We start from the raw sequence: 23,772 nt of genomic DNA, 5'->3' as shown, positions 1-23,772 counted from the left end.
AGAGGGCACAGCCTCAGAATAGAAGGACGTCCCTTTAGAACAGAGATGAGGAGGAATTTCTTCAGCCAGAGGGTGGTGAATCTGTGGAATTCATTGCCACAGACGGCTGTGGAGGCCAAAGCATTTAAAGCAGAGGTTGATAGGTTCTTGATTAGTAAGGGTGTCAAACGTTACGGGGAGAAGGCAGGAGAATGGGGTTGAGAGGGAAAAATAAATCAGCCATGATCAAATGGTAGAGCAGACTCGATGGGCCGAATGGTCTAATTTTGCTCCTATGTCCTATGGACTGCCAGAGAGCATAGCTAGCCTGGCCAAGTGGGCAGGGAAGTGGTAGATGAAACTGGAGAAGTGTGGAGAGATGGGCTTAAGCAGAAAGAAAAAAGATAACCAATTTGGATAAAATGGTGCAGTTCTAAAGGGTGTGCAACATGGGGACCTCTGGGTGCAGATGCACGTAAAGCTTTGACAATGGCCAGGCATGTTAAGAGAGTGGTTAGTAAACTATATGGAATCCCGGGCTTCATAAATTAAGGCGGAAAGCAAAATACCAGCATAGTTTTATTGAGCCCATATGAAATGCTGGTGAGGTTACAACTGGGATAATGCACCCAGATCTAGTCACCTAACCTTGGGAAGGATGTGAAGGTCTCAGAGAGAGTGCAGAAAGGGATTTCAGCTGCCGGGTTAGATTGGAGAAGCTGAGATTGATCTCCCTGCATCAACAGGGGTTGAGAGGAGATTTGGTGGAGGTTGGCAAGGTTTTGCCTGGGTTAGATCGGGTAAATAGAGGATTTATATATCTGTTCCTAATAGTGGGTGGTTCAGAATGTAAGATTCTGGGTAAAAGATACACAGTGGGGTGTAAGGAACGTGGAGTCGTAGAGCACAGAAACAGACCCTTTGGCCTGCCTCCTTCATGAGATGTCTATCTATGCTAATCACATTCTCCTGCATTTGGCCCATCTCCTATTCCTTTCCTATCCAGGAACTTGTCCAAATGGCTTTTAACCACCGTGATTGTACCTGCCTCTACCATCTCCTCTGGCAACTTGCTCCATGTACCTACTGCCCTCTGTGCAAAGAAAACTTACCCCTCAGATCTCCTTGAGATACCTCCCCTCTCACCTTAAACCTAGGTCCTCCCTTACCCTTGGGAAAAGGCCCTCATTATTCAAGGAGTTGCAAACATCCAGGATTGTCCTCGCCCTGATCCCAGTCTCAGAACTGTGCTGCTCATAATTTTATAAACCTCTATAAGGTCGCCCCTCAGCCTCCTGAGCTCCAGTGAGAACAATCCCAGTCTATCCAATCTCTCCTCGTAACTAAAGCCTTCCACTCCAGGCAACATACTGGTGAATCTCTTCTGCTAGAAAGAGCTTGTACATCTTTTCTATAGTGTGGTGACTAGAACTGGGGCCTAACCAATGTCTTGCACAGCTGCAGCATGATGCCCCAACTCTCTACCCCTGCCTACAAAGGCAAGGCAAGCTAAATGCCTTCTTAACTACCCCTATGTTTTCAGGGAGCTATGAACTTGTACGGGGGGGGACGGACCTTGGAGCGTATTAATGCTTCTGAGGTTCATAAAACAGTAATGTGTTTTTTTTAAAAGCAGAGAGCAGTAAAAATCCAGATCCTACTCCCTAGAGAAGCTGTGGAAACTGAATCAGTCAGGGATCTCAGAAGGGATTTTTTTTAACAGGCACTTGAGAGGGAATAACTTTCAGGGTTCTGGAGAAAATACGGGAAATGGGACTTGGAAGATAGCTCTGACAGCCAGTAAGGACCCAATGGGCCAAAGGACCTCCTGCGCTTTAACATTTGCTTTATAATCACTGTGATGGGATCTACCATTTTGTTCCCAGTTACTGTTGGATTTTTCAATGTAATACAAATTTCTACTCTCACAAAGGCAAAACTTGCTAAGGAAAAATAATAGTGTTTAGTTAGTGGTGTTGTAGGAAGGGGAAACACAGTGAAGAAGCAGAATGTGACTGAGTCGTGCCGAACCCCTCCGGGAATAACTTGGCTCTGCTGAACCAAAATGCCAACTTAAAGCCGACAGAGTTGGTGGGGGGGGGGGGGGCAGGGTGGTGGGGAATCAATTCATTTGCATGATCAGTAAATGGGTTAATCTCAGTGACAATATGATTCTGCCACAGCTACCAAGGTACTTTGGTTGGTTTTCAAACTTTTCTCTGTGGGGAACTCCAAGTAAAGATTAGAAAAAACTTTTAAGACTTCTCTGTAAATATATTATGTTCACAGACCCTTCTGTAAATGTTAACATGCGCACAGACCCTCGGTTACTGTTCATATGTTCACTGTCTGTGAAATGGAAGAAATAATTGGTATTTATTTAACAAGTTTTGCAAATGCAGGAAGTTGGTAGATTCTATTCAACCACTGAATTGCTTTGAAAGTATGGTCACTCTTGCAATATTGTGCTTGCAGCAGCCAATTTATGCACAGTTTGGCTTCACTGAAAGCAGTAGCAAGGAGAATAGCCCATGAATGGTTGTTGGTGTTATACCTTGGCCTGAACTCCCTTGCCTTCCAGTGTGATCTTTTATATCCACTTTAAGGTTTTAATGTTTCATCTGAAAGAGAATTGCTCCATTGCACTGCAGTGACTGCTTGGATTGTGTTATTAAATCGTGGGCACAGGGCTGGAACCAGCGACCTTCAGTCTTGGGACTGAGAGCACTAATGTCTGAGCTAAGCCTGGGTCAAGATCCGAGGAGATGAGGATTATGAGCAGGAGTAGGCCAAAATACTCTTGGATTTTTCTCCGCCGTCAGTCATGGTTGATCTTCTGCTTCAGTTCCGTCTTCCTGCGGTATCCCTATATCTGTTGATTCTTGTTTCTGAGTGAACTTAACGATGGATCTGCCACAGGCTTCCAGAGCAGAGAATGCAAAAAGTTCACCACCCTTTGACTGAAGAAATTTCTGCTCATGTTACTCCTTGGTGGCCTACCTGCCTATCTGGAGAATGTGACTGCTGGTTGTATACTGCTCATTGCATCTGGCTTGTCGAACCTTATTTATTTTCCGCTGCCATTTTCCACTGGGAGTAAGGGATCTTCCGTTGTGGGAGATGTATCGACTCTGAAGGGCTACTGACAGAATGGTAATTAAAAGCAAAAAAGACGAGGGGCAAAGAGACAAATGGTTTTGGGATAAACACGCCAAGTTGCAGCTGTTGTGCCCAGGGATACCTCTCAAGGCGTGCTGCGTTGAAAATTTTATCGTCAAAACCTGGGAAAATGATGAGCCGAGGTGCCTAAAGGTGAAGTTCAGAGAATTGGAGCATGGTGGAGATAGTTTGGAAAGGTAACTACAGAGTGCAGATTTGAAGTGTGGTTTGGGGGACTGAGAAATATGGAGACCAGCACCGGAGGGGCTTTGGGAGAGGGAGGAGAAGCAGGACAGCAGAACTGATAATATTGTTGGTTGGAGGTGTCCTCCTGGCTCTTGCTTCAGTGCACCAGCTGGAACTGAATTTTATTTTTGTACAGTTTTCAGCCCGACAGTGGAAGAGAAATGCTGCAGTGTCCCTGTGTGTTACAAGGGAGTTGCAAGCATCAGGATTGTCCTAGTCCCAGAAACACTTGCCAGTTTGGGTTCCCAATCCCCGGGATGGGGTGATACCCATGATCACTTCATTTACCTTTACAACCACTAGTCCACGTATCACCAAGGTGTCTGAAAGAAAAAAAAGTTGCATTTAAATACAGGTCCTCCACACCTTATGAATGCCCAACTTGTGTAGAGCTTGTACGTATGAACAAACATTTGGGAGACCAGCGGGATGGATTTGCCGGCTGCTGCGGGGCTGCAGACATCTTCTGCCACGTGTGGGAACTCGGTTCGCAGCCGCTTTTCCAACTTGCGAGTTGTTCAGGTTACAAATAGTCCACAGGGGCAGAACCTTGTCGTAACCTGGGGAGGACCTGTAACGATGCTCACCAGCTTAAGAACCTCAAAAGGACTTTACAGCCAATGGATTACTTCAGAAGTAAAGTCTGTGTGGGCGGCAGTTAATTGCACACAGCAGAATCCCACTAACAGGGATGTGATAATGATCAGATGATCGGTATTAAGTGATAATGGTATAAATATTCATCAAGTAGGATTGACTTTTGCAGTGCAATTTTGAGACAATGTAGTGGTAAATTCTATGTATCAGAATTCATCAAACCTAGAGCACGGTACCACACAGAACTGTATGCTCACCAACTGGGCCATGTAGGGATCTCTTTGTTATCACTACATTGGTGACTTGTTCATCTGAGTCAGGACAGATGGGAGGGCTCCTTACTGAGGACCCCACTGCTTACTACCCTGTCTTGGGATGGCTTGATACCATGTTTGGACAGAAGGGGTTAATCACTCACCAAAACGGAAACCTAATATTTACATTAAGTAAAACAAGGAAGAGTGGTAGTCCAAAAGAAATGCAAGGGTTGGCTGTGCCTTGCCTTTGATTAGAGTGTGTACTTTGTAATTTAAGGCAGAGATAGAATGGATATACACTTTGCTGGCTATAGTGGTCATCAGAGGAGGGATATCAGCCTGAAATGTCCATGTTGGAGGGGCCAGAGTGGTACGTTACTCAACCATGCGGCGCCCCAGCATTGATCACATTTCACTCTGCTGAAGTAGATAGAGAGAGAAACTTCCATCTATCTTTAGTTCCACTTTTTGTTCCTCTCACGGCCTCTTCCAGTTAACCGTACCCATGAGACCCATCTCCTCTTCCCTCAACCATATTCCCATTCAGCTGCTCCAGGTCGGGCTTCCTGAGCATTCCTGCTTTTTAAATGCTGCTCTTTTCCCATCTGTGTTTTCAACCGCCTCGACAGAAAGGCTTTCCTGAAGCTCTCTCAACCTTCTTTCCTCCCTCAAACTACCTCCTTTCACCAACAATCCTTCTCCTTTCTTTGCATCTCCTTATATGGGTCATTGTTAAATATAGCTTTATTGACTCTGCTATATCCTGAACATATATTAAAGAGGCAACGTAAATGCAAGTTGTTGTTATAATTTGCCATTAATTATGGTACTGTGGTGAACCTTCCTGATGTTAGATTGTATTGCAGTCTCCTGTACTGGGTAGCTGTTATGCTCTGTACAGTCAACTTAATGTTACTGTCAGCTGGTCCTGACTCAAACCTTGGTTCCCTAGTTACACTGCAGTCAGTTATTTAAGCCTACGAGACTGTTTTATTCAGTAATTTAGAGAGATTTAATTTGAAGGGATAGCTCCGTCAGCCTCGTTGTTGAGGAACATGGTGTAGCGTCCCAGCATTTTGTTGCTACCCTTCGTAACATACGGCTCAACATCCTGAAACCTTGTGGGTCACCTTCACCAAATGAGTGACAGCAATTCAAGTAAACTCTTCTGGGGTCAATGGGGATGGACAATAAATAGCAGTCTTGTCAGAGTTACCCATCTTCCAAGAGCTGCGGGGAGGGGCAGAGGTGGTGGGGTGGGGTGAAATATTAGCAGAATCTGCTGCTGGCATTGTGTGCGTGCGTGTGTGTCTTAACTCCAGATGAGAGAGAAGGATTTCACGTTCCTATTTGACCTTGGGCAATGGGTAGGTGCAGACTTGGTACTGACTTTGAGCGGTAACGGAGAGTTGCATGTACTTCCATCTTCTTCCAGAAAGGAAGAAAAGGATAGGAGAAAAGTAAAGATTCTTTTGAACTTTAGAATGAATCTGTGCCCACTGGTTGTACGGCTGAATATTCAGTGTGTACAGACCCTTTGGCTAAGCATTCACTTTATTTTTGGAAGTAAGGAAATGAATTGTTCCTTCTTGTAACAGCTGATGATCAGCAGGCCCTTCTGCTGCAGAGTCTGCCTTGCATTTCTGCTTGGAAATTGCTACCAGCGGGATTGCAAATACATAAAGCCTCTACTGTGGGGGAAGCAAAGACTGATTGGCTGTCCCTCTATCAGTTTGCAATTGATTGCTGTGCTCTTTCCCTTTGCAGTAAGTGATCTACCATCCTTGGAGTCGCACATTGCAAGGTTTGTTTCTTTAACAAGGGAGGTGTGTAGAAGTTGTACATGGGATAAGGTATAATTATCAGCAGAAGAAACAGTAAAGCATTTGGCCCCCGTGACTGATTCACCATTCAATATTAAGCCTGATCATTTGCCTCACTACCCCCATATCCCTTGATTCCTGTAATTCCCTTAATATCTAAAAATTTATTCTCACTGCCTGAACCTCCGTTGCTCTCTTGACATGAGAAATCCAAAGATTAGTTTAGTTTAGATTGGTTTATTGTCATATACACCATGGTGCAATGAAATTCCTTGCTCGCGTGTAGCTCACAGAGTAAACAGTAAACATGGTAATAAAAATGGCAACTATAAATACGGCAACGAGCACGAATGAAACAAAGTATAGCAGTGCAAACTGAAGTAGTGCATAAAGAAATGATAGTGACTAACAAAAGAGGTAGAGTTAAGGGTTTGAGAACGTGGCAGCACCACCAGGAAGGAGGTAATTGGTTCAGGAGTCCGATAGCAGTGGGGAAGAAGCTGTTCTCGAGTCTGGTTGCCTGAGCTTTCAAGCTTCTGTATCTTCTAGAATGTTAAAGAGAGAAGAGGGAATGGCCAGGGGGACAGGCATCCTCGACGATACTGTTAGACTTCCTGATGCGACGCACCATGAAGATGGACTGGGTGGAAGGAAGTGATGACCCTGTGACGGACTGGGCTGTTTTTAACACCCTCTGCAGGTTCCGATGGTCCAGAGCAGTTGCCGTACTTTTCATTTTTCAGGTGAAGAGACTTCCAAATAGACAGGCATTTGTTCCTGTCTGTTGGGGGGGACTGATCTGATGGAGAGCTTGATAGTTGGAGGAGGTGTGTGGTTTCCACCGGGGGGCCGTTCAAAGCCTGGGGAGGGGGCACCACCAACAAACTCAGCAAGGAATTTAATTACCCGTAGAGATTAGAGTAGGGAACTGAGTACTGTGTGATTGAGTATGTGATAAGTAGTGATTGAAGTATGCATTTAAAGGGATGTTGGGTAGGCAGAGCAAAAAGACACAGGATAAATGGTTTATTGCAAGATTTAAGTAGAAATGTGAAGAAGGCTTGCTTCAGTTATTATAAAAGGCCCTGGTGAGATCACATCTGGAATAAAGTGTTCATGTCTGGTCTCCTTACCTAAGTTCAACAAAGGTTCACAGGATTGGTTCCTGGGTTGGTGGGTTTGTCTTGTCAGGACAATTTAAGCAGATTGCGTCTGCACTCTCTGGAGTTTAGAAGAATGAGGGGGGATCGAGTTGAAATGTACAGAGTTCTTATAGAGATTGACAGGGGAGATGCAGACATGATGTTTCTGCTGGCTGGGATACCTAGAACCAAACAATTCTATTTTAAAATAAGGAGTTGCCATTTCAAAACAGATGAGGGAAAAAAAAATTCAGGTAGAAGTGAATTCTTAGAATTAGTGATAGAGTGTGCTGTGGAGGCTTGGTTGCTGAGAATATTCACGGCAGACAGATTTTTAGATCTGGGGATAGGAGGGCAGTGCAGTAATGTGAGGCAAAAGATCAGGATTAATATTGAATGATGGAGCAGGCAGAGTATGCAGTAAGCCTACTAATTGATGAAATAAAGCTGGAGACAGTACACGGAGCATAAGCAGTGAATAATGGAATGGCCTGCTTTTGTACTGTATAATACTGTATAAAGAGCTGGCATTGCAGTGTGCCCATCAGACTGGCTGGCTGCCAATCAAACACATTTACCCAGCAGTCAGTGGATGACGCTGTCCTGACCTAGCCTCTTTATCATCCTCGCAGTTCATCCACATGTATCACTTCAAACATACTGAAGCTTCGATTTCTTTTCAGGTTCCTGCCCCCACCCTTCCATTTGTATGTTGTACCAGTCAGACCACACCTGTGGATTGGGATCTTCCCCACATCCAGGTTGCCATCCATCCAGGCTTGGCCTGGAACTTTCCAAGAGTTAAAGGTAAATCTTCTGGGCACTGCTGCAAGCAACACGAGGACCAAAAAAAAATAAATCCATAGGTTCAATAAATAAAACTGTTACATTGCTTTCGATTTGTTTAGGCACTTTCATTTGGGAAAATCGCCTGTTTGACAATCTATAATTACTCACCTGTGGGGGTGGAAAGAAAGGTCCTGTTGATTTGTACTTGCTGTGGGAGAGGATGAGCTGCAGGGTCGGGTGAGCACTGGGGAGATGTGCTTGGAAGTGGGAGTTGGTCAGATAACTTCAGCCAAGCAGGCAACCTACTTTAGCTATTTTTCTTGCCACTCCCACTGCAAGCCTTCCTATCCTGCAGCGACTTGTATTTTCAGTTGTTTGGGATGATGGAATGGTATACGTCTTTCTTTCATTTACCTAGCCGCTTACTCTTTGTAAGCCATGCCAGAATAGTCTTGGGCCCAGACAGCCAACGTGAGCCTGAATTGATCTCTCATGCTTACTAGAGGGCACTCGTTGACCTTCCTTAACTCAAAGGGGCATAGCTGAAATTTTTTCTTAAATTATCACTCTTCTTTTCCGTGGCTTGGCCCCCTTCATTTTTGTCATCTCCTACAGCCCTACGTGATCCAAGATCGCTGTGCTGCTTCAGTTCTGCCTTCTTTCAGTTCCTTAATTTAAATTGTCTCACTACTTGATGGTTGTGCCGTCACATTGCCAAGATTCTGGAATTCTCTCTGCACTCTCAAGTGGATCTCCATCTCTCTTTCATCAGTTCTGATGGAAGGTCGTCAACTTGAACTAAGAGTTGTTTTTCTCTCTCTAAAGATGTTTCGGACCTACTGAGTATTACTAGCTTTTTCTGGTTTTATTATAGAAAAACCTACAGCACAATTCAGGCCCTTCAGCCCACAAAGCTGTGCCAAACATGTCCCTACCCTAGAAATTACTAGGCTTACCCGTAGCCCTCTATTTTTTTCAGCTCCATGTACCTATCTAACAGTTACTTAAAAGACCCTATCGTATCCTCCTCCACCACCATTGCTGGCAGCCCATTCCACACACTCACCACTCTCTGAGTGAAAAAACTTACCCCTGACGTCTCCTCTATATCTACTCCCCTGCATCTTAAACCTATGTCCTCTTGTGGCCACCATTTCAGCCCTGGGGAAAAGCCTCTGCCTATCCACCCGATCAATGCCTCTCATCATTTTATATACCTCTATCAGGTCCCCCCTCATCCTCCGTCGCTCCAAGGAGAAAAGGCCGAGTTCCTTCAACCTGCTTTCATAAGGCATGCTCCACATTCCAGGCAACATCCTCGTAAATCTCCTCTGCACCCTTTCTATGGCTTCCACATCCTTCCTGTAGTGAGGCGACCAGAACTGAGCGCAGTACTCCAAGTGGGGTCTTACCAGGGTCCTATATAGCTGCAACATTACCTCTCGGCTCCTAAATTCAATTCCACGATTGATGGACAATACACCATATGCCTTCTTAACCACAGAGTCAATCTGTTATTGTGAGGGGATTGGATTTGAATCTGGTTGCAACCCACTTAATATGTGGCGGGGGGGGGGGTGGAATGCACATTTGTATGGGATATAAGTGGACTGTTTTGACCATAGTCATCTCATGGAAACATTTAGGGACTTCACTTAAGCTGGGAAAGGAGCCTAAAGGTTTTTAAAACAAAACTGTGTTGCAGTGGTTTGAGGAGTTCACAATAGAACGAATAAGGAGAAATTTTTACAAGGGCAAGAGGAGGGTCGGTAAGCAGAGGACACAGATGAGAATTTCTTTGATTGTCGAGATCTGGAGTGAACTGCTTGCAAGACTGCTGGAAATCAATTCAACAGTGACTCTGAGAAAGAAAAGGGATAAATACTTGAAGAGGAGACATTGCCGAGTTGAGGGGAAATGAACAAGAAAGTGAAGGTATTTAGGTAACACTACAAAGGAGGTGTGACGATCAAAGCTTTCCTCCCTGCGCTGGTTCATCTTTTGTGGCCAGCGGTTGGTCACAGCTCTTGGGGATTGTGTAAAGCTTAGAACATGGATAAGTGTCAGCCCTGAAGGATATTTCCTTTGAATGCGGATACAAAGATAGAGACCTCATTCCACATGACTGCAATAGGATGGAACACTTCACTTTTGAAAGGCCTGGCAGGTCCAAGGCAGGTTGTGGATGTGGGTCAGGTGTAGCATGGGTTTAAAAAGCTGAGCAAATGGAAACATAAAGTAAAATTATTGCTGCTGGGCAATAGCACAGAATGGACTGAAGAGCAAGTAGTTTGCATTCCGCAAGGATCTAGTTTTCAGACACCAACAATACTGCCATCCAAAGACCAGCCGTAGCTTTGCTCTGAATGACTTCATAGTCCGACTGCTCTACGTTGCAGCAGAACCTTTGTCCCATGCCTAAGCTGGGTTTCCCTCTCTCCCCTTTCTTTCTGCTACCCAGTAAGAAAGCTCTTGGCAAGAGTTTCAGGGCTGCTTAATCGGACTTGCTGCCACTCCTGTTGAATGAAGTGAGGTCTGAAGTCGAGTTGCCAGTTCTGCTCCCACCATTTTCCCCCTCTGCTGGCCCATGCAGGATCTCGCAACCCATCTTGCAGTGAGCCGACTCTTCCTTGCCCATCGTATCCGTCCTTGCTAACCCGCTTGGCCTTCCAGGTTGGCAGTGTCTTGCACTTAAATTTCTCCTTCCATGTTTCAAATCTCTCCATTTCCTCATCCCATCTTCCCTCTGACTTCCAACACCTATGTAACCCACTGGTATCTCTTAAGCTTCTCCATTCTGGCCAGTTGCACGTCCCTGCCGCTCCACAAACAACTGTCCTTGGCTTCTTAATCCTTAAGGTGCAATTCTTTCCCACTGCCTCCTCACCCCTCCATTTTAGCCCACGATCTTTTGGGCTGTATCTTGTCACCTGCTGAAGGTCCCCTTGCATGACTTGGTACCATGTATGGATAATGCTCCTGAGAATCTCCTTGGTTAACAAGTTCAGGTTGCCCTTCTTCAAAAACTTTTTGTTTACTTGAAACAACAGGCCGTCTGCTTAAATTGCCCACTTTATATTCAGACATTAACCTGCTCACCAAGATCCCTGCTTGGTAAATATTTGCTGGGAGTTTAAAGATTAACTGGTCAAGTTAATACTCTATATTGCAGCCGCCTTTATGAGATCACCGTGTTGAAAAGATTAAATGCTATGCATTGCCCTGAGGAAGGTGTTAAAGTCCTTTTTATCTCAACCGTCCTGTTCCCTTGTCCTCAAGCATTCGCTGACTTTCTCATCCATGTGTGACACACCGTGAATGTGCAAGGGAAGCACGACCAAGACGTGATTATGTGCTGACTGTAAAATGAAAATTAGTCACGCGACAGTCAAAGCTAAGCTGTGAGGTTTGGCAAGACAACAGGAGCCAGAGCTGACTAGTCCTCAGCCTGGCTTCAGAAGCCTCCCTCTATCCCTACTATCAGCCCCTTCTTTTGATTACTGAGGGGATGCTTCAATGTCTGGTGTCACTTTATACCTAATCTCTCGGATAGACGTAAAATCTTGCGGCACTACTCAGATAACACATAATGGGTATTCGCATTAGTACCCTGGCCAGTACTTTTCCATTATTTCACTAGAACAGGTTATCTGCTGTTATCTCATTGCTGTTTATGGGAGCTTGGTGTGTACATCAGCTGCAGGGCATCCAGTCTGACTGCCTTTCTTTCATTTCCCGCATGGGCCATACTGTGTCCTTACTGTGAGAGCAGTTTAATCTGTTTAATCAGTTTAATCTGTGTTGGACCCCAATTTCTCTATTTGTGGGCCCTACACAGAGGACAGTTTCACCCTGTCAATTCTGACGAGCTCAGCTCCCAAAGGCTTTCCATAAATACTTTGGGGAAAATTTGTCTCCTGCATCCGGATTTTCCCATCTGCTGTCCACTGTTGACATTTTGCATGGTGGCATCAACTCATTCCTTCCTGGGATCCCTGTTTGATTTGACGTGCCCCTCTGGGCACATCTCGAATTGGGACTGGATCATTTAGGAGAGATTAGATAGACTGGGTTTGTCTTCCCTGGAGCAGAGGAGGCTGAGAGGTGACCTGATAGAAGTATACAATATTACGAGAGGGTTAGCAAAGATAGATAGTAATAATCTTTTTCCCATTGTGGTATGTCTAAAACAAGAGGGCATAGGTATAAGGTGAGAGGGAGGAGGTTTTTAGAGGGAATCTTTGAGGGAGAATTCTTTCACACACACAGTGTTGGAGTCTGGAATACACTCCCTGAGGAGGTGGTGGAGGAAGATACTCCCACGACATTTAGGAAGTGTCTAGACAAGTCCTTGAATCACCAGGGCATAGAAGGCTATGGATGTATGGATGGGATAAGTGGGGCTGGGCGCAACAGTTAGCGTGGATGTGGGCCGACGGGCCTGTTTTCTTGCTGTACGATTCCATGACTGGGGAGGATGTTGCCAGGGCTCGAGGGCCTGAGTTATAGGGAGTTGGGCACACTAGGTCTTGGAATGCACGTGACTGAAGGGTGACCTTCCAGAGGTATACAAAATCACGAGGGGCACAGAGAGGGTGAATGCACACAGGCTTTATCCGCAGGGTTTGGGAATCAAAACCTGGAGGGCATAGGTTTAAGGTGAGGGGGGGGAAGATTTAAAGGGGGCCCGAGGGGCAACTTCTTGCAGTGTGCATGTAGAACGAGCTGCCAGAGGAAGTGGTTGAGGCAGGTACAGTAACAACATTTAAAGGTTAGTTGGACAGGTACGGGAAAGGTTTAGAGGCATGTGGACCAAACATGGGCAAATGGGACCTTGGTCAGCATGGACCAGTTGGGCCGAAGGGCCTATTTTTATGCTGTATTAGTGTATGACTCCGTATTGTCAGTGGGGGAATCCAGTGTTCATCTTTGTTACTTTATGGCAGTGATTGATATCGCCGTCATGGAGACTCCAACCTCAACAACTTATTTAATGTACTGACTGACCTTTACCTCGCCGAGGCCTAGACATAGCTCTCGGACACCCTCCTCTTACTTACCCCCTCAACTGGAGCATCAGGCCATTGTCTCCTGCACAATCACCAACTTCGTCACCTCTGGAGATCTCCCTCTACAGCCTCCAACCTCATAGTTCCCTACCCACACTGGCCCGTTCCTACACCCTACCCAAGATCCACAAACCCAACTGCCCCGGTAGGCCCATTATTTCTGCCTGCTCCTGCCCCACTGAACTCGTGTCTTCGTATCTCAACTCCATTTTGTCCTCCTTGGTCCAGTCCCTTCCCACCTACATCCGTGACACTTCACACACTCTCCATCACTTCAACAACTTCTGGTTCCCTGGCCTGACCGCTTCATTTTCACCATGGACGTCGAGTCCCTGTACACTTCCATCCCTCATCAGGAAGGCCTCAGGCCTCTCTGCTTCTTCGCTGGACAACAGACCCAACCGTTCCCCTCCACCACCACCGCCGCCACCCTCCTCCGTCTGGCAGAACTGGTTCTCACCCTCACAACTTCTTCTTTGGCTCCTCCCACTTTCTTCAAACCAAAGGTGTGGCCACGGGCACTCGCCTGGGGCCCCAGCTATGCCTGCCTCTTTGTCGGCTACGTGGAACAGTCCATGTTCCAAGCCTACACCGGTAACGATCCCCAACTCTTTCTCCTCTACATTGACGACTGCATTGGGGCTGCTTCCTGCACCCACCACAGAGCTCGTCAATTTACCAACTTTGCCTCCAACTTCCACCCTGCCCTCAGGTTCATTTGGTCCAATCTTCGACACCTCTCTTTCTTGATCTCTGTGTCCTCCATCTCCGGAGACAGATTATCCAGCGACTCTTTCACAAACCACCGACCTCCCACAGTTACCTAGACTACACGCCTTCCCAGCCTGCACTTGCAAGGACTGCTATTCCCCTCTCTCATTTCCTCTGCCACATCTCTCCTCTGGATGAGAGTCTCCACTCCGGGGCATCTCGAGAATGTCCTCTCTCCTCAGTAAACGGGGTTTCCCTTCCACTGCTCTCTGTGCAGCCCTCACCCACATCTCCTCCACTTTCCCCACACGTCGGCCCTCACTCCCTCCCCCCGCGACATAACAAGGGACAGGGGTCCTCACCTACCACCCCACGAGCCTCCGCATCCAATACGTCGTTCCCCGCAACTTCCGCCATCTCCGACAGGATTCCACCACCAGGCGCATCTTCCCACCAACCCCCCCCAGCCCCTCCACTTTCCTCAGGGATCGCTTTCTCCGTGACTCCCTTGTCCGCTGGTCCCCCCCCACCGATCACCCTTCCAGCACGTACCCCTGCAACCGTGCTAAGGGCCACACCTGCCCCTACACCTCCTCCCTCACCACCATTCAGTGCCCCAGACTGTCCTTCCAGGTGAGGCAGCGCTTCACCTGTGAGTCCGAGGGAGTCACTTATTGCATCCGGCGCTCCCGGTGCGGCCTCCTCTACATCGGTGGGACCTGACGCAGATCGGGTGACCGCTTCGTCGAGCACCTTCGCTCCGTCTGCCGCAACAGCCAGAACCTCCCGGTGGTCACCCACTTCAATTCCACATCCCACTCCCACACTGACATGTCTGTCCACCGCCTCCTCGACTGCCACGTTGAGGCCGGGCGCAGGTTGGAGGAACAACACCTCATATCCCGCCTTGGGGGTCTCCAACCTGACGGCCTCAACATCGATTTCTCCGACTTCTGGTAACCCCTCCCCTCTTTCTCCCCCCCCCCCCTTTTGTTTTCCCTCATTCCCATGGGCCCCTCTCCCCTTCTTTTTCCCCTCCCCCGGCCCTCATGACCTGCCATCACCTCCCCCTGGTTCCCCACCTCCCTCCTTACTCCATAGTCCTCTCCTACCGGATTCCTCCTCCTCCAGCCCTTTTCCTCTTACACTTATCACCGCTTAGCTTCTCACATCACTCCCTTTCATCCACCCGCCTACCTCCCCCCTCTCACCTGGACTCACCTATCACCTGCCAGCTCGTGCTCCTCCCCCTTCCCCCTCACCTTCTTATTCTGGATACTGCCCTCCTGACTGATGTAGCGTCTCGATCCGAAACGTCGACTGTTTATTTCCCTCCATAGATGCTGCCTGACCTGCTGAGTTCCTCCAGCATTTTGTGTGTGTTATTCAACATGCTTTTTGTTTGTTTGTTCTTTTAGCCCCTATGTAACTCTGCACTATAGTCACTTTCTTTTCTGGCAGGAGAATGGGGCAGGTGAAAGGGTTTTGGTTAAATGCTATTGGACGCTGCCCTCATCACCCTTGTGTTCTGAACCCAAATTACAACATTGACACTCAATACTCAGCAGAAGATGAATCTGTTTGAGGGTTAGGCAGGCACGGTAGTGTAGCGGTTAGCGTAACGCCATTACAGCGCCAGCAACCCAGGTTCAATTCCCGCCACTGTCTGTAAGGAGTTTGTACGTTCTCCCCATGACTGCGTGGGTTTCCTCCAGGTGCTCCGGTTTCCTCCCACATTCCAAAGACGTACGGGTTAGGAAGTTGTGGGCGTGCTACGTTGGTGCCGGAAGCGTGGCGACACTTGTGGGCTGCCCCCAGAACACTCTACACAAAAGATGCATTTCACTGTGTGTTTCGATGTACATGTGACTAATGAAGATATCTTATTATTTACTCACGGGATATGAACATCATTTAACAGGATCAACTCATCACTAATTGTCCCTGAAGTAAGCGGTTTGCTGTGCTATTTTCGAGGGAGAGTCGCACACATGGGTAGACTGGGCGAGACTGACAGATTTCCTTCCCTAAAATACATTAGACCAAATGAGCCTTTGTGCCAGGCTGGTGGTTCAATGGTCACCATTACTGCAACTAACTTTTCATTCCAGATTTACTGAGTGAACTGAACCTAATTTCCTCAGCTGCTGTGGTGAGGTTTGAACCTGAGTTTCCAGGATATGAATTTACTAGTAATGTAACAACAATGTTGTACTTTGCTGTATGCAAATAAATAGTCTGGTTAATAAAAGTATAGCAACTAGAAACAGAAGCAGGAGTAGGCCATTCTGCCTCGCATACCTACTCCACCATTCAATTTTTTTATGTCAGCACGATTTACTAGCATCAAACCATTGTCCCTTGATTTCCTTATTACCCCAAAATCTATCTACCTCTGTCTAAAACATACTCAGCAAATGAACGTCCAATGCCCTCTTGTGTGGAGAATTCCAAAAATTCATTACCTTCTCTCTCTTTAATGGTTGACCCCTTTATAGAACCATAGAAAACTACAGCACAGAAAACAGGCCATTTGGCCCTTCTAGTCTGTGCCGAAACATTATTCTGCTAGTCCCATTTACCTGCTCCCAGCCCATACCTCTCCAGACCTCTCTCGTTCATGTATCTATCCAATTTACTCTTAAAAGTTAAGAGCGAGCCCGCATTTACCACATCAGATGGCAGCCCATTCCACACTCCCACCACTCTTTGAGTGAAGAAGTTCCCTCTAATGTTCCCCCTAAACCTTTCCCCTTTCACCCGAAAGCCATGTCCTCTCGTACTTATAGTACTTATTTATTTTGAGGCTGTGTCCCCTGGTTCTAGACACACCAGCCAGGGGAAGCATCAGCTCCGCACCTATTATGTCAGTTCCTTGAAGAATTTTGGAGCTTTCAATGAGATCATCTCTCATTCTTCTCTGCTTGAGAGTCTAGACATAGTCAACTTAATCTCTCCTGTCACAGTTCAAGTCAGAAAGCTAAGCGAAGATACCAACGGAGAAATGGTCAAAGCTCTAAAGGGCTGAAGAGGAGGTGAAGTAAGTGGTGGGAACAAGTTTGGATTTTTAAAGTCTGAAGCTGGCGGGTGCTCGTTAGATGGAGAAGCTGACTGATTTTACGGTACGAAGTGTCTTGGTCTTTGCTTGTAGCAATTGGCTACAGGGCCTGGGATGGTGCTTATGGAGTTAATGCTGGTAGGCCAAGAGAAAATAAATGATGACTGCAGCGATGGAAGTCAGTGAGATGAGAAAGCTCATGAGGTTAGAGAGGCCTTGTGGATTAAACCACAATTTTTTTTTGTACCTTAGCTGGCAACCAGCTTCCCTGGGTATGGAAGCAATACTGTGTCTTTGCACTGATTTAGACTTCAAGAAGGTCTCACTTGAAGCAAACTTGACCTAGCGAAAATAGGTGAGTTTCTGTAGTCTGTACACACCATTTGTGTGAATGCAATCTCAATTACAGCACTGCTTTCCTTGATGTGTACGTAGATTAAACTAGGATTACAAAACTGGAGCTCCAATGTATTGCATTTTCTGAATTTAGCATTTCAACAGAGGGAATCTGGATTACATTAGCAGATCTTACGATAATTGAAACAGCTCCCTGAACTGTTTCAATAACTAAATTTTCACTGTAACACAAAACAGTGGTTTATATTTAAATGTTCTGGATTAGAGAGATTGGTTGCCATAATCTAGTCTCACCTAAATAACGACAGATTTGTAAATTGGCTTCAGTTATATAGAGGAAGAAAAAGAAATAAAGGCAGGTTGTACGTTTTCCATTGTTTCAACCGAGACACATAAAGGGCTTCAACTCAAATGAATAATTTTAAAATACAGCATGTATTATTCTGTAGACAAATGTAGCACAATAACAGCAATGAGATGAATGATCTGTTGATCCATTTTTACTGTTGGCCATAGGACGTATGTACCTCAGGGAGAAATTGCTGTTCCTCAGTATTTTGGCTGGACTGTTTAATGTCCACCCTGCTTATACAGTGTAGATATTGCCGCAGATGTATGCTCTGAAAGCCCCTATCTATCCAAGCACGACTCCTATGTTAGGGGAGATTCTTCTCATTGACAGTGCAGCAATTTAACAAGTTGTTCCTCTCTGGCCGTGCCCTCCCTCTGTGCATTGTGGAGCAGTGATCATGCGTGTTCAGCTGTCGGTACGGCGATTGAACCCACAACACATTAAATCATGAGATGTGCGTATTGCTGGCGAAGCCAGCATTTATTGTTCATTCCCTTGAGATGACAGTGGTGGTGGTGCCCAACCAGAGAAGGGCAATGCCCGGCAATTAGGCTGAGACTGGATTGTCTCGGCAAGACAGTGGGATGAGGGAAGTGTGCTTTTCGGAATTTGTGAGATCAGTAGAATTGAGTACAGAAGCTTAACACTTAATGCTCTGACTGCTGTCCAACTGCGAAGGAATGGTGGAACCTGCTACTGCTTGGCCTTCCCTTTATGGACAATGTTTACGGAATGAGTGCAGTTCTGGTCGCCCCGTTACAGGAAGGACGTGGAGGCTTTGGAGAGGTTGCGGAAGGGGTTTACCAGGATGCTGCCTGGATTCGAGGGTATCAGCTATAAGGAGAGGTTGGACCAAACTTGAGTTGTTTTCTCCGGAGTGTGGGAGGCTGAGGGGAGATCTGACGGAAGATCTTACGAGGCGTAGATGGGGTGGATAGTCAGAATCTTTTTTCCCAGGGTAGAAATGTCAGATACTAGAGGACATGCATTCAAGATGAGAGTGGGATAATTTAAAGGAGATGTGTGGGGCCACAGAGTGGTGGGGAAGGTGCCTGGAATGGGCTGCCAGGGGTAGTGGTGGAAGCAGATACGATAGTGGTGTTTAAGAGGCTTTTAGATAGACACATCAATATACAGGGAATGGAGGGAGATGGATCACGTGTAAGTAGAAGAGATTAGGTTTAATTTGGCCTCCTATTTGGCACAGACATTGTGGGTCAAAGGGCCTGTTCCTGTGCTGTACTGTTCTATACTGGATCTACTTCAAAATCTTGGTGAGCTGCTGTCGGTATTGTGACATCCATCTCTTCTAATAAAATGTCAAGCTTCTCTTCGCATGGAATTTATTTGCACCTTTTGAACAGATTTTATGAGCCCAATCACGGAGCACCTTTGAGTAGTTTCTGCTCTTGGTCCTTTGTTTTCCGTGCATCCGAAATTCCCTGCATCGTGACGGGTACCGATGATTGTTGGACTGACCACCACGTAATCTACTCTGTCACGTGTCAAATGGTGCGCTTTGCTGATGTTGATGTCACTTGTACCAAACAATGATGCGTGGCCTGTGGATCGTGCAGGCCACACCTGGAAGCAGGACCCATCTGGGGGGATTGAGGCCTATTTCAGCACTGGTCATTGGTGGGGGCCCCCAACATAAGCCAACCCCTGCCGGAGAGTCCAATACCTTCCAAAATATCCTCCCTTCCGATGATTCCCTTGGGTTTTGCTCCCTCCTCCACCTGTTCCTCACTGCCAGTGTGCTTTTGAGGTACCAGGTTACCGGTCCAACAGCTGTCCACCCCAACCCATTCCCAGAACGCGACATGATGGCTTGTTGATCCGTCTGTTCACCCCACCCTGAATCCCGATCTCCGTCTGACCTTCTACCCCCTTGCTGGAGGAGGGCAGGCCTTTGTTCATACAAAGTGTTCAAAGCCTGCTCCCCATGCTGGGCCACGAGCACAATTGAATTTCGCTCCCGGAGACCCTCGCACAGAACTGCCATTTCTGCTGCACGACACTGTGCTCACGTGCCATTTTGGGCACCATCCAGTTTCCAGCCCTCTCTCAGTTCTGCAATGGAATTGAAGGAAGGTGATATTGGACACTCCGAGGAGTAGGAAAGGTAACTGGTTCTCAACGGGAGTCAAAGGCTAGGTTGGAGTGCTCTGAGGTATCGAGGAATTTCGAGTCGGGGTTGATACTAGTCTGACGATCTTCTGTTCTTGAGCAATCCATTGCAGTCGAGCAAAAAAAGGTGTTGGAGAAACTCAATGGGTCAGGAAGGATCTGTGGAGGGAAATGGACAGTTGACGTTTCAGGTCGAGACCCTTCATCAGTCCAGATGAGGGGTCTCGACCCGAAAGGTGGAGCACAGATGAAGGGTCTCAACTTGAAACGAGTCCCAACTTGAGACGAGTCCAGATGAAGGGTCCAACGAAACGTCGACTGTCCATTTTCCCTCTACGGATGTTGCCTGACCCGCTGAGCTCCCCCAGTGGCTCGTTTTTTGCTCCAGATTCCAGCATCTGCAGCCTCTTGCTTCTCCTTGGGGTTGAGGATGGCTGCTTGTGGACCACCCTGCAGCCCCCGTTGGTTCAGTACTACCTCCTTGAAATGCTGTAACAGAACCTTGAGATCTTTATCATTCATTTTCTTACAGCAGATTTAGTTGCCAGTGTTGATGGAGGTAGCAAAGTGGATTAGGTGGCGATCAGTCCAATAATCATGTACCTTTCACGGTACAGGTCACGTGGACGTCCTTGTGGCCTCTCATCCGGGTGATGACGTACCCTAATGGATACCTCTGGCTGGATTACGGTTGTTGTTACATGAAGTTGTGTTTGTATCTCTGCTGAAATGGTGCTTGTTATGACGAGACCATGCTCCGAGCATTGTGTCAGGAGGAGGACTCTGAAGTTAGCTCTCCCTACTTCCTCCTTGCCCATCACATCTTGCCAGAGGTTGCCTCCTTACCAACCCTTGTATTGATATTGCCCAGGAGAATCAGCTTGTCTCCCTCTGGGACGTGAAACAGTTTTCTTTTCCAAGGTTGAAGTACAAATTCTCATCTGTAGCTTCCAGGGTTGGGTCATATGCTGGTTCCATTTTAGATTGTGGATAGTCATGAGATGCTCACGTATCACGGGGAGAGTGGCCGAGACACCAGACTACCTTGTCCCTGATGGCAAAGTCTACCTTGTGAGCATGGCGCTCCACTTCCAGAAGGAGGTGTACACACTGTCTTGTTCTTTGAACGGTCATCTCCTGCTCATTGTCTGTCACTTCAGGGGAAAGTGTCCAAGTTCCCGGGATATCATAGCGGAACAATGTTTGGGTCTGTGGCTGCTGGGATTGTCCATGACATCCTGACGTTCTGGGTCTTGGTGTGGTGGAGTGAAACATGCCTGGTTTCTTTTAAGATGTGGTAGCCATTGAACACCAGCTACCACACAGGCTTTACGAACTGGTCCTTGGTCCAAGATGACTGGAGATGAGGCTTTGCTGGATGGATATGAACACGTGTCAGTACATGTTGACATACATGTACTCTCGCACATATGCAGGTTTGGCATGGGCACAGCTTTCTTTGCCTCTTTGCTTCCCCCCCCCCCCCACAACCCATTACCCTCCTCTTGACCCCTCTCACCCTCATTTCTTCCTGAGCACAAGGATTGTTCATTTGTCAGCAGACCACAGCAATATTGACTTTAGTGAAGGTTGGTTTCTTGAGGTGAGCAAGGGATTAACCATCGGGGGATCGGTTCCTGGCAGTGAATCGATGTTCTTGATGTTGGGTGTTTTAGAGACTTACTTTTATTGATGTTCTCTCATGACTGATTGGATCCTGAAATATTTTGGATATCTCCCAAAACAAGCGCAGCAAATGCTGGAAACGCTCAGCGGGTCAGGCAGCATCCGTGAAAAGGGAAGCAGAAGCAAAGACTGCTGAAGGGCCTTCAACCTGAAGCATTAACTCTTTCTCTCTCTGCAGATGCTGCCTGACCTGCTGAGTGTTTCTAGCATTTTGCTTCTTTATTTCGTGTTTCCAACCCCTGCAGTTTTTTAAAATTTTTTTTCTTCTATGAAATGAAGCTCATTTGTCAAAAAGCAATTTTATCTCTATCTGTAACAACCATGAAGATGGATATCCTTTTGTTAATTAGTTAGCACTTGAGATCACTTAAGGAGAACTGAGAATGTTTCTGGTTTGAGCTGGTTATGGTGCGACAATGATTACATTAAAACTGGCCTGACTGCAGCCTTTCTTTGACAGCTGAGGGCTTTGTAACTCAGAGGCTCTCTTGCACTGCTGCTGACTCCAAGTTCTGGCTAAGCAAGGGGCATCAGTCTGCTGTTAGCCTTCATGGAAAGGCAAAGGAGGAGGTGCCTCATGCTATCATTCCCAGTGGGACAGCAGGCAAAGTTCACCAGCACTAAACTTTCCAAAATCCCACTGCGGATTGTAAAAGATAATGGGCTTAGTCTCTCCTTTGGTCTCTTGTCATTAGACTCTGATGCATTTGAAGAGCAAAGCTGTGGGGGACATCTAGGCTCAACTACTGAGGCACATAATTGCCAAGGAAAAGGAAGAGAGTTGCCCATGGAAACTGTCCACCACTGGCTGAATTGTATTCAGTTCGAGCCTGAACACGAGGGGATGTGACTTTTAGGACAGTCAGGCTAGAAACACTAAATTAAACTCCTGGTATTTTTGGCACACATAACAGATCAGATTAAAATTCCATGTGAGGCTGCAGTGTAACTTGATTTTAGTGCAGTGTGATAATGAACTTATCTCTACATACAAGTCCCTGGTTTGGAAAGGCACCCTTTGTGCATCTGGGCATTGGTGGCTTTTCCAAGTGGATTGTGGAATGGGAAAGCCACTTGTTGCAGCAGGTACGTTACCTTTGGATAAGGGCGGGGAGGTGGGGTTGAAAAATAATGGAGCTTGAAGACTATTTTTCAGTCAGTTGCAGGAGGCTTTTTGGAATTTGTTTTGACGCTGGTACAATGAGGGACCTGTTTAAATCCGTCATGGATTGAAAAGCAAGAGGGCGGAATCACACTCAAAATACTGATGTCCTTGAAGATGTCACTTCAATAAAAAAAACATGAAACGAAACAGAAAGTCCTATTAGAGCCACTGCAAAGGCCAGAACTGGAGGCGTATAAATATCTAGTAGACCTAGTGGGGAGGAGGAGGGAGGGAGAGAAGAGGAGGTGGATGATCGGGATTTGTGATGTGTTACAGGATTGCATGGTCTCTGGTTTGACAAAGGTGAAAAGCCAGAGACTGGCCAGGAGTGCTTTGGAATCGTCAACAATAAAGAGGAGTTTGAGGCTTCAGGCGCAGAGTCAGGTGACGCTACTGAGGCTGAAATGGACTGTCTTTGTAATGGCACGGGTAGGTTCACCTTTGGATGAAATGTGACTCCTGGGTTGTGAACAGTCTGGGTTAGTTGGCAGGGAGAGGGAGCGAGTTGATGACCAGGGACCAGAGTTTGCCACAATGGTTTTAATTCGCCCACTGTCGGAGGAAGCGTGTCTGATACCACTTCCGAAGTGCTTTGAATCGTTCTGTTTAGCTCGTTTTGTTTACAACACACATTCAACGTCCTCCGATTGCTACGTACAAAGAGGAGGCCACTCGGTCCCTCAAGCCTGCTTCGCCTTTCAGTGACATCGTGGCTGGTCTGGTTGTAACTGCAGCTCCGCAGTTCCAGTCCATCCTTGGTAATCTTTTTGCTCCGTTGTTTATCAAGCACCCATCTACCTCTGCCTTAAAATCATTCAAAGTCTCCCTTTGAGGAAGCTGAAAGGGGGAAAAAAAAAAGTCTTGCTTTGTTTCCGACTTCAATGGGCAGCCACTTATTTTTAAACAGTGCCTTGAAGTTCTAGATCTCCTGGGAGGAAACATCCTCTCCATATCGGTCCTGTCAAAACCCCTCGGGATCTTGTGTTTCAATTGAGTTCCCTGTGGCTCTTTTAATATCATGGATACAAATCTACTCTGTCCAATCTTCCCTCCTAAGATAACCTGCCTGTTCCAAGTATCAGTGTGGTAGACCTTCTCTGGACAGTCTCCAATGCATTAACATCCAAGACTCCACACAGTACTCCTCCAATACCCTATGTAACTGGAGCATCACCTCCCTTACTTTTGTTTTTTTCCTCCTGCAATAAATTATAACCTCGAAAGCTGTCTTAATTACTCACTATACCTGTCT

General features: G+C 46.7%; 1 protein-coding gene across 7 annotated transcripts in view; it reads left to right on the top strand.

Moving 5' to 3' along the window:
* Positions 1–23,772, top strand: part of hipk2 (homeodomain interacting protein kinase 2) — a 200,902-nt gene that overhangs the window by 5,035 nt on the left and 172,095 nt on the right. Inside the window, exon 1 of one of the 7 annotated variants that reach the window (XM_052030924.1) lies at positions 9,890–9,935. The exons of the other annotated variants lie outside the window; for them this stretch is intronic. The gene's annotated coding sequence lies outside the window, so the exon portion shown is untranslated. Of the gene's footprint in view, positions 1–9,889; positions 9,936–23,772 lie in introns of those variants that run through there. 7 annotated transcript variants of the gene reach the window in all.

Source organism: Pristis pectinata, chromosome 15 (genome assembly GCF_009764475.1).
Source record: "Pristis pectinata isolate sPriPec2 chromosome 15, sPriPec2.1.pri, whole genome shotgun sequence".
In the NCBI taxonomy this organism is placed as follows: Eukaryota; Metazoa; Chordata; class Chondrichthyes; order Rhinopristiformes; family Pristidae; genus Pristis; species Pristis pectinata.
The sequence above is the reverse complement of the archived record's forward strand: the minus strand, read 5'-3'. Positions and strand labels throughout refer to the sequence as shown.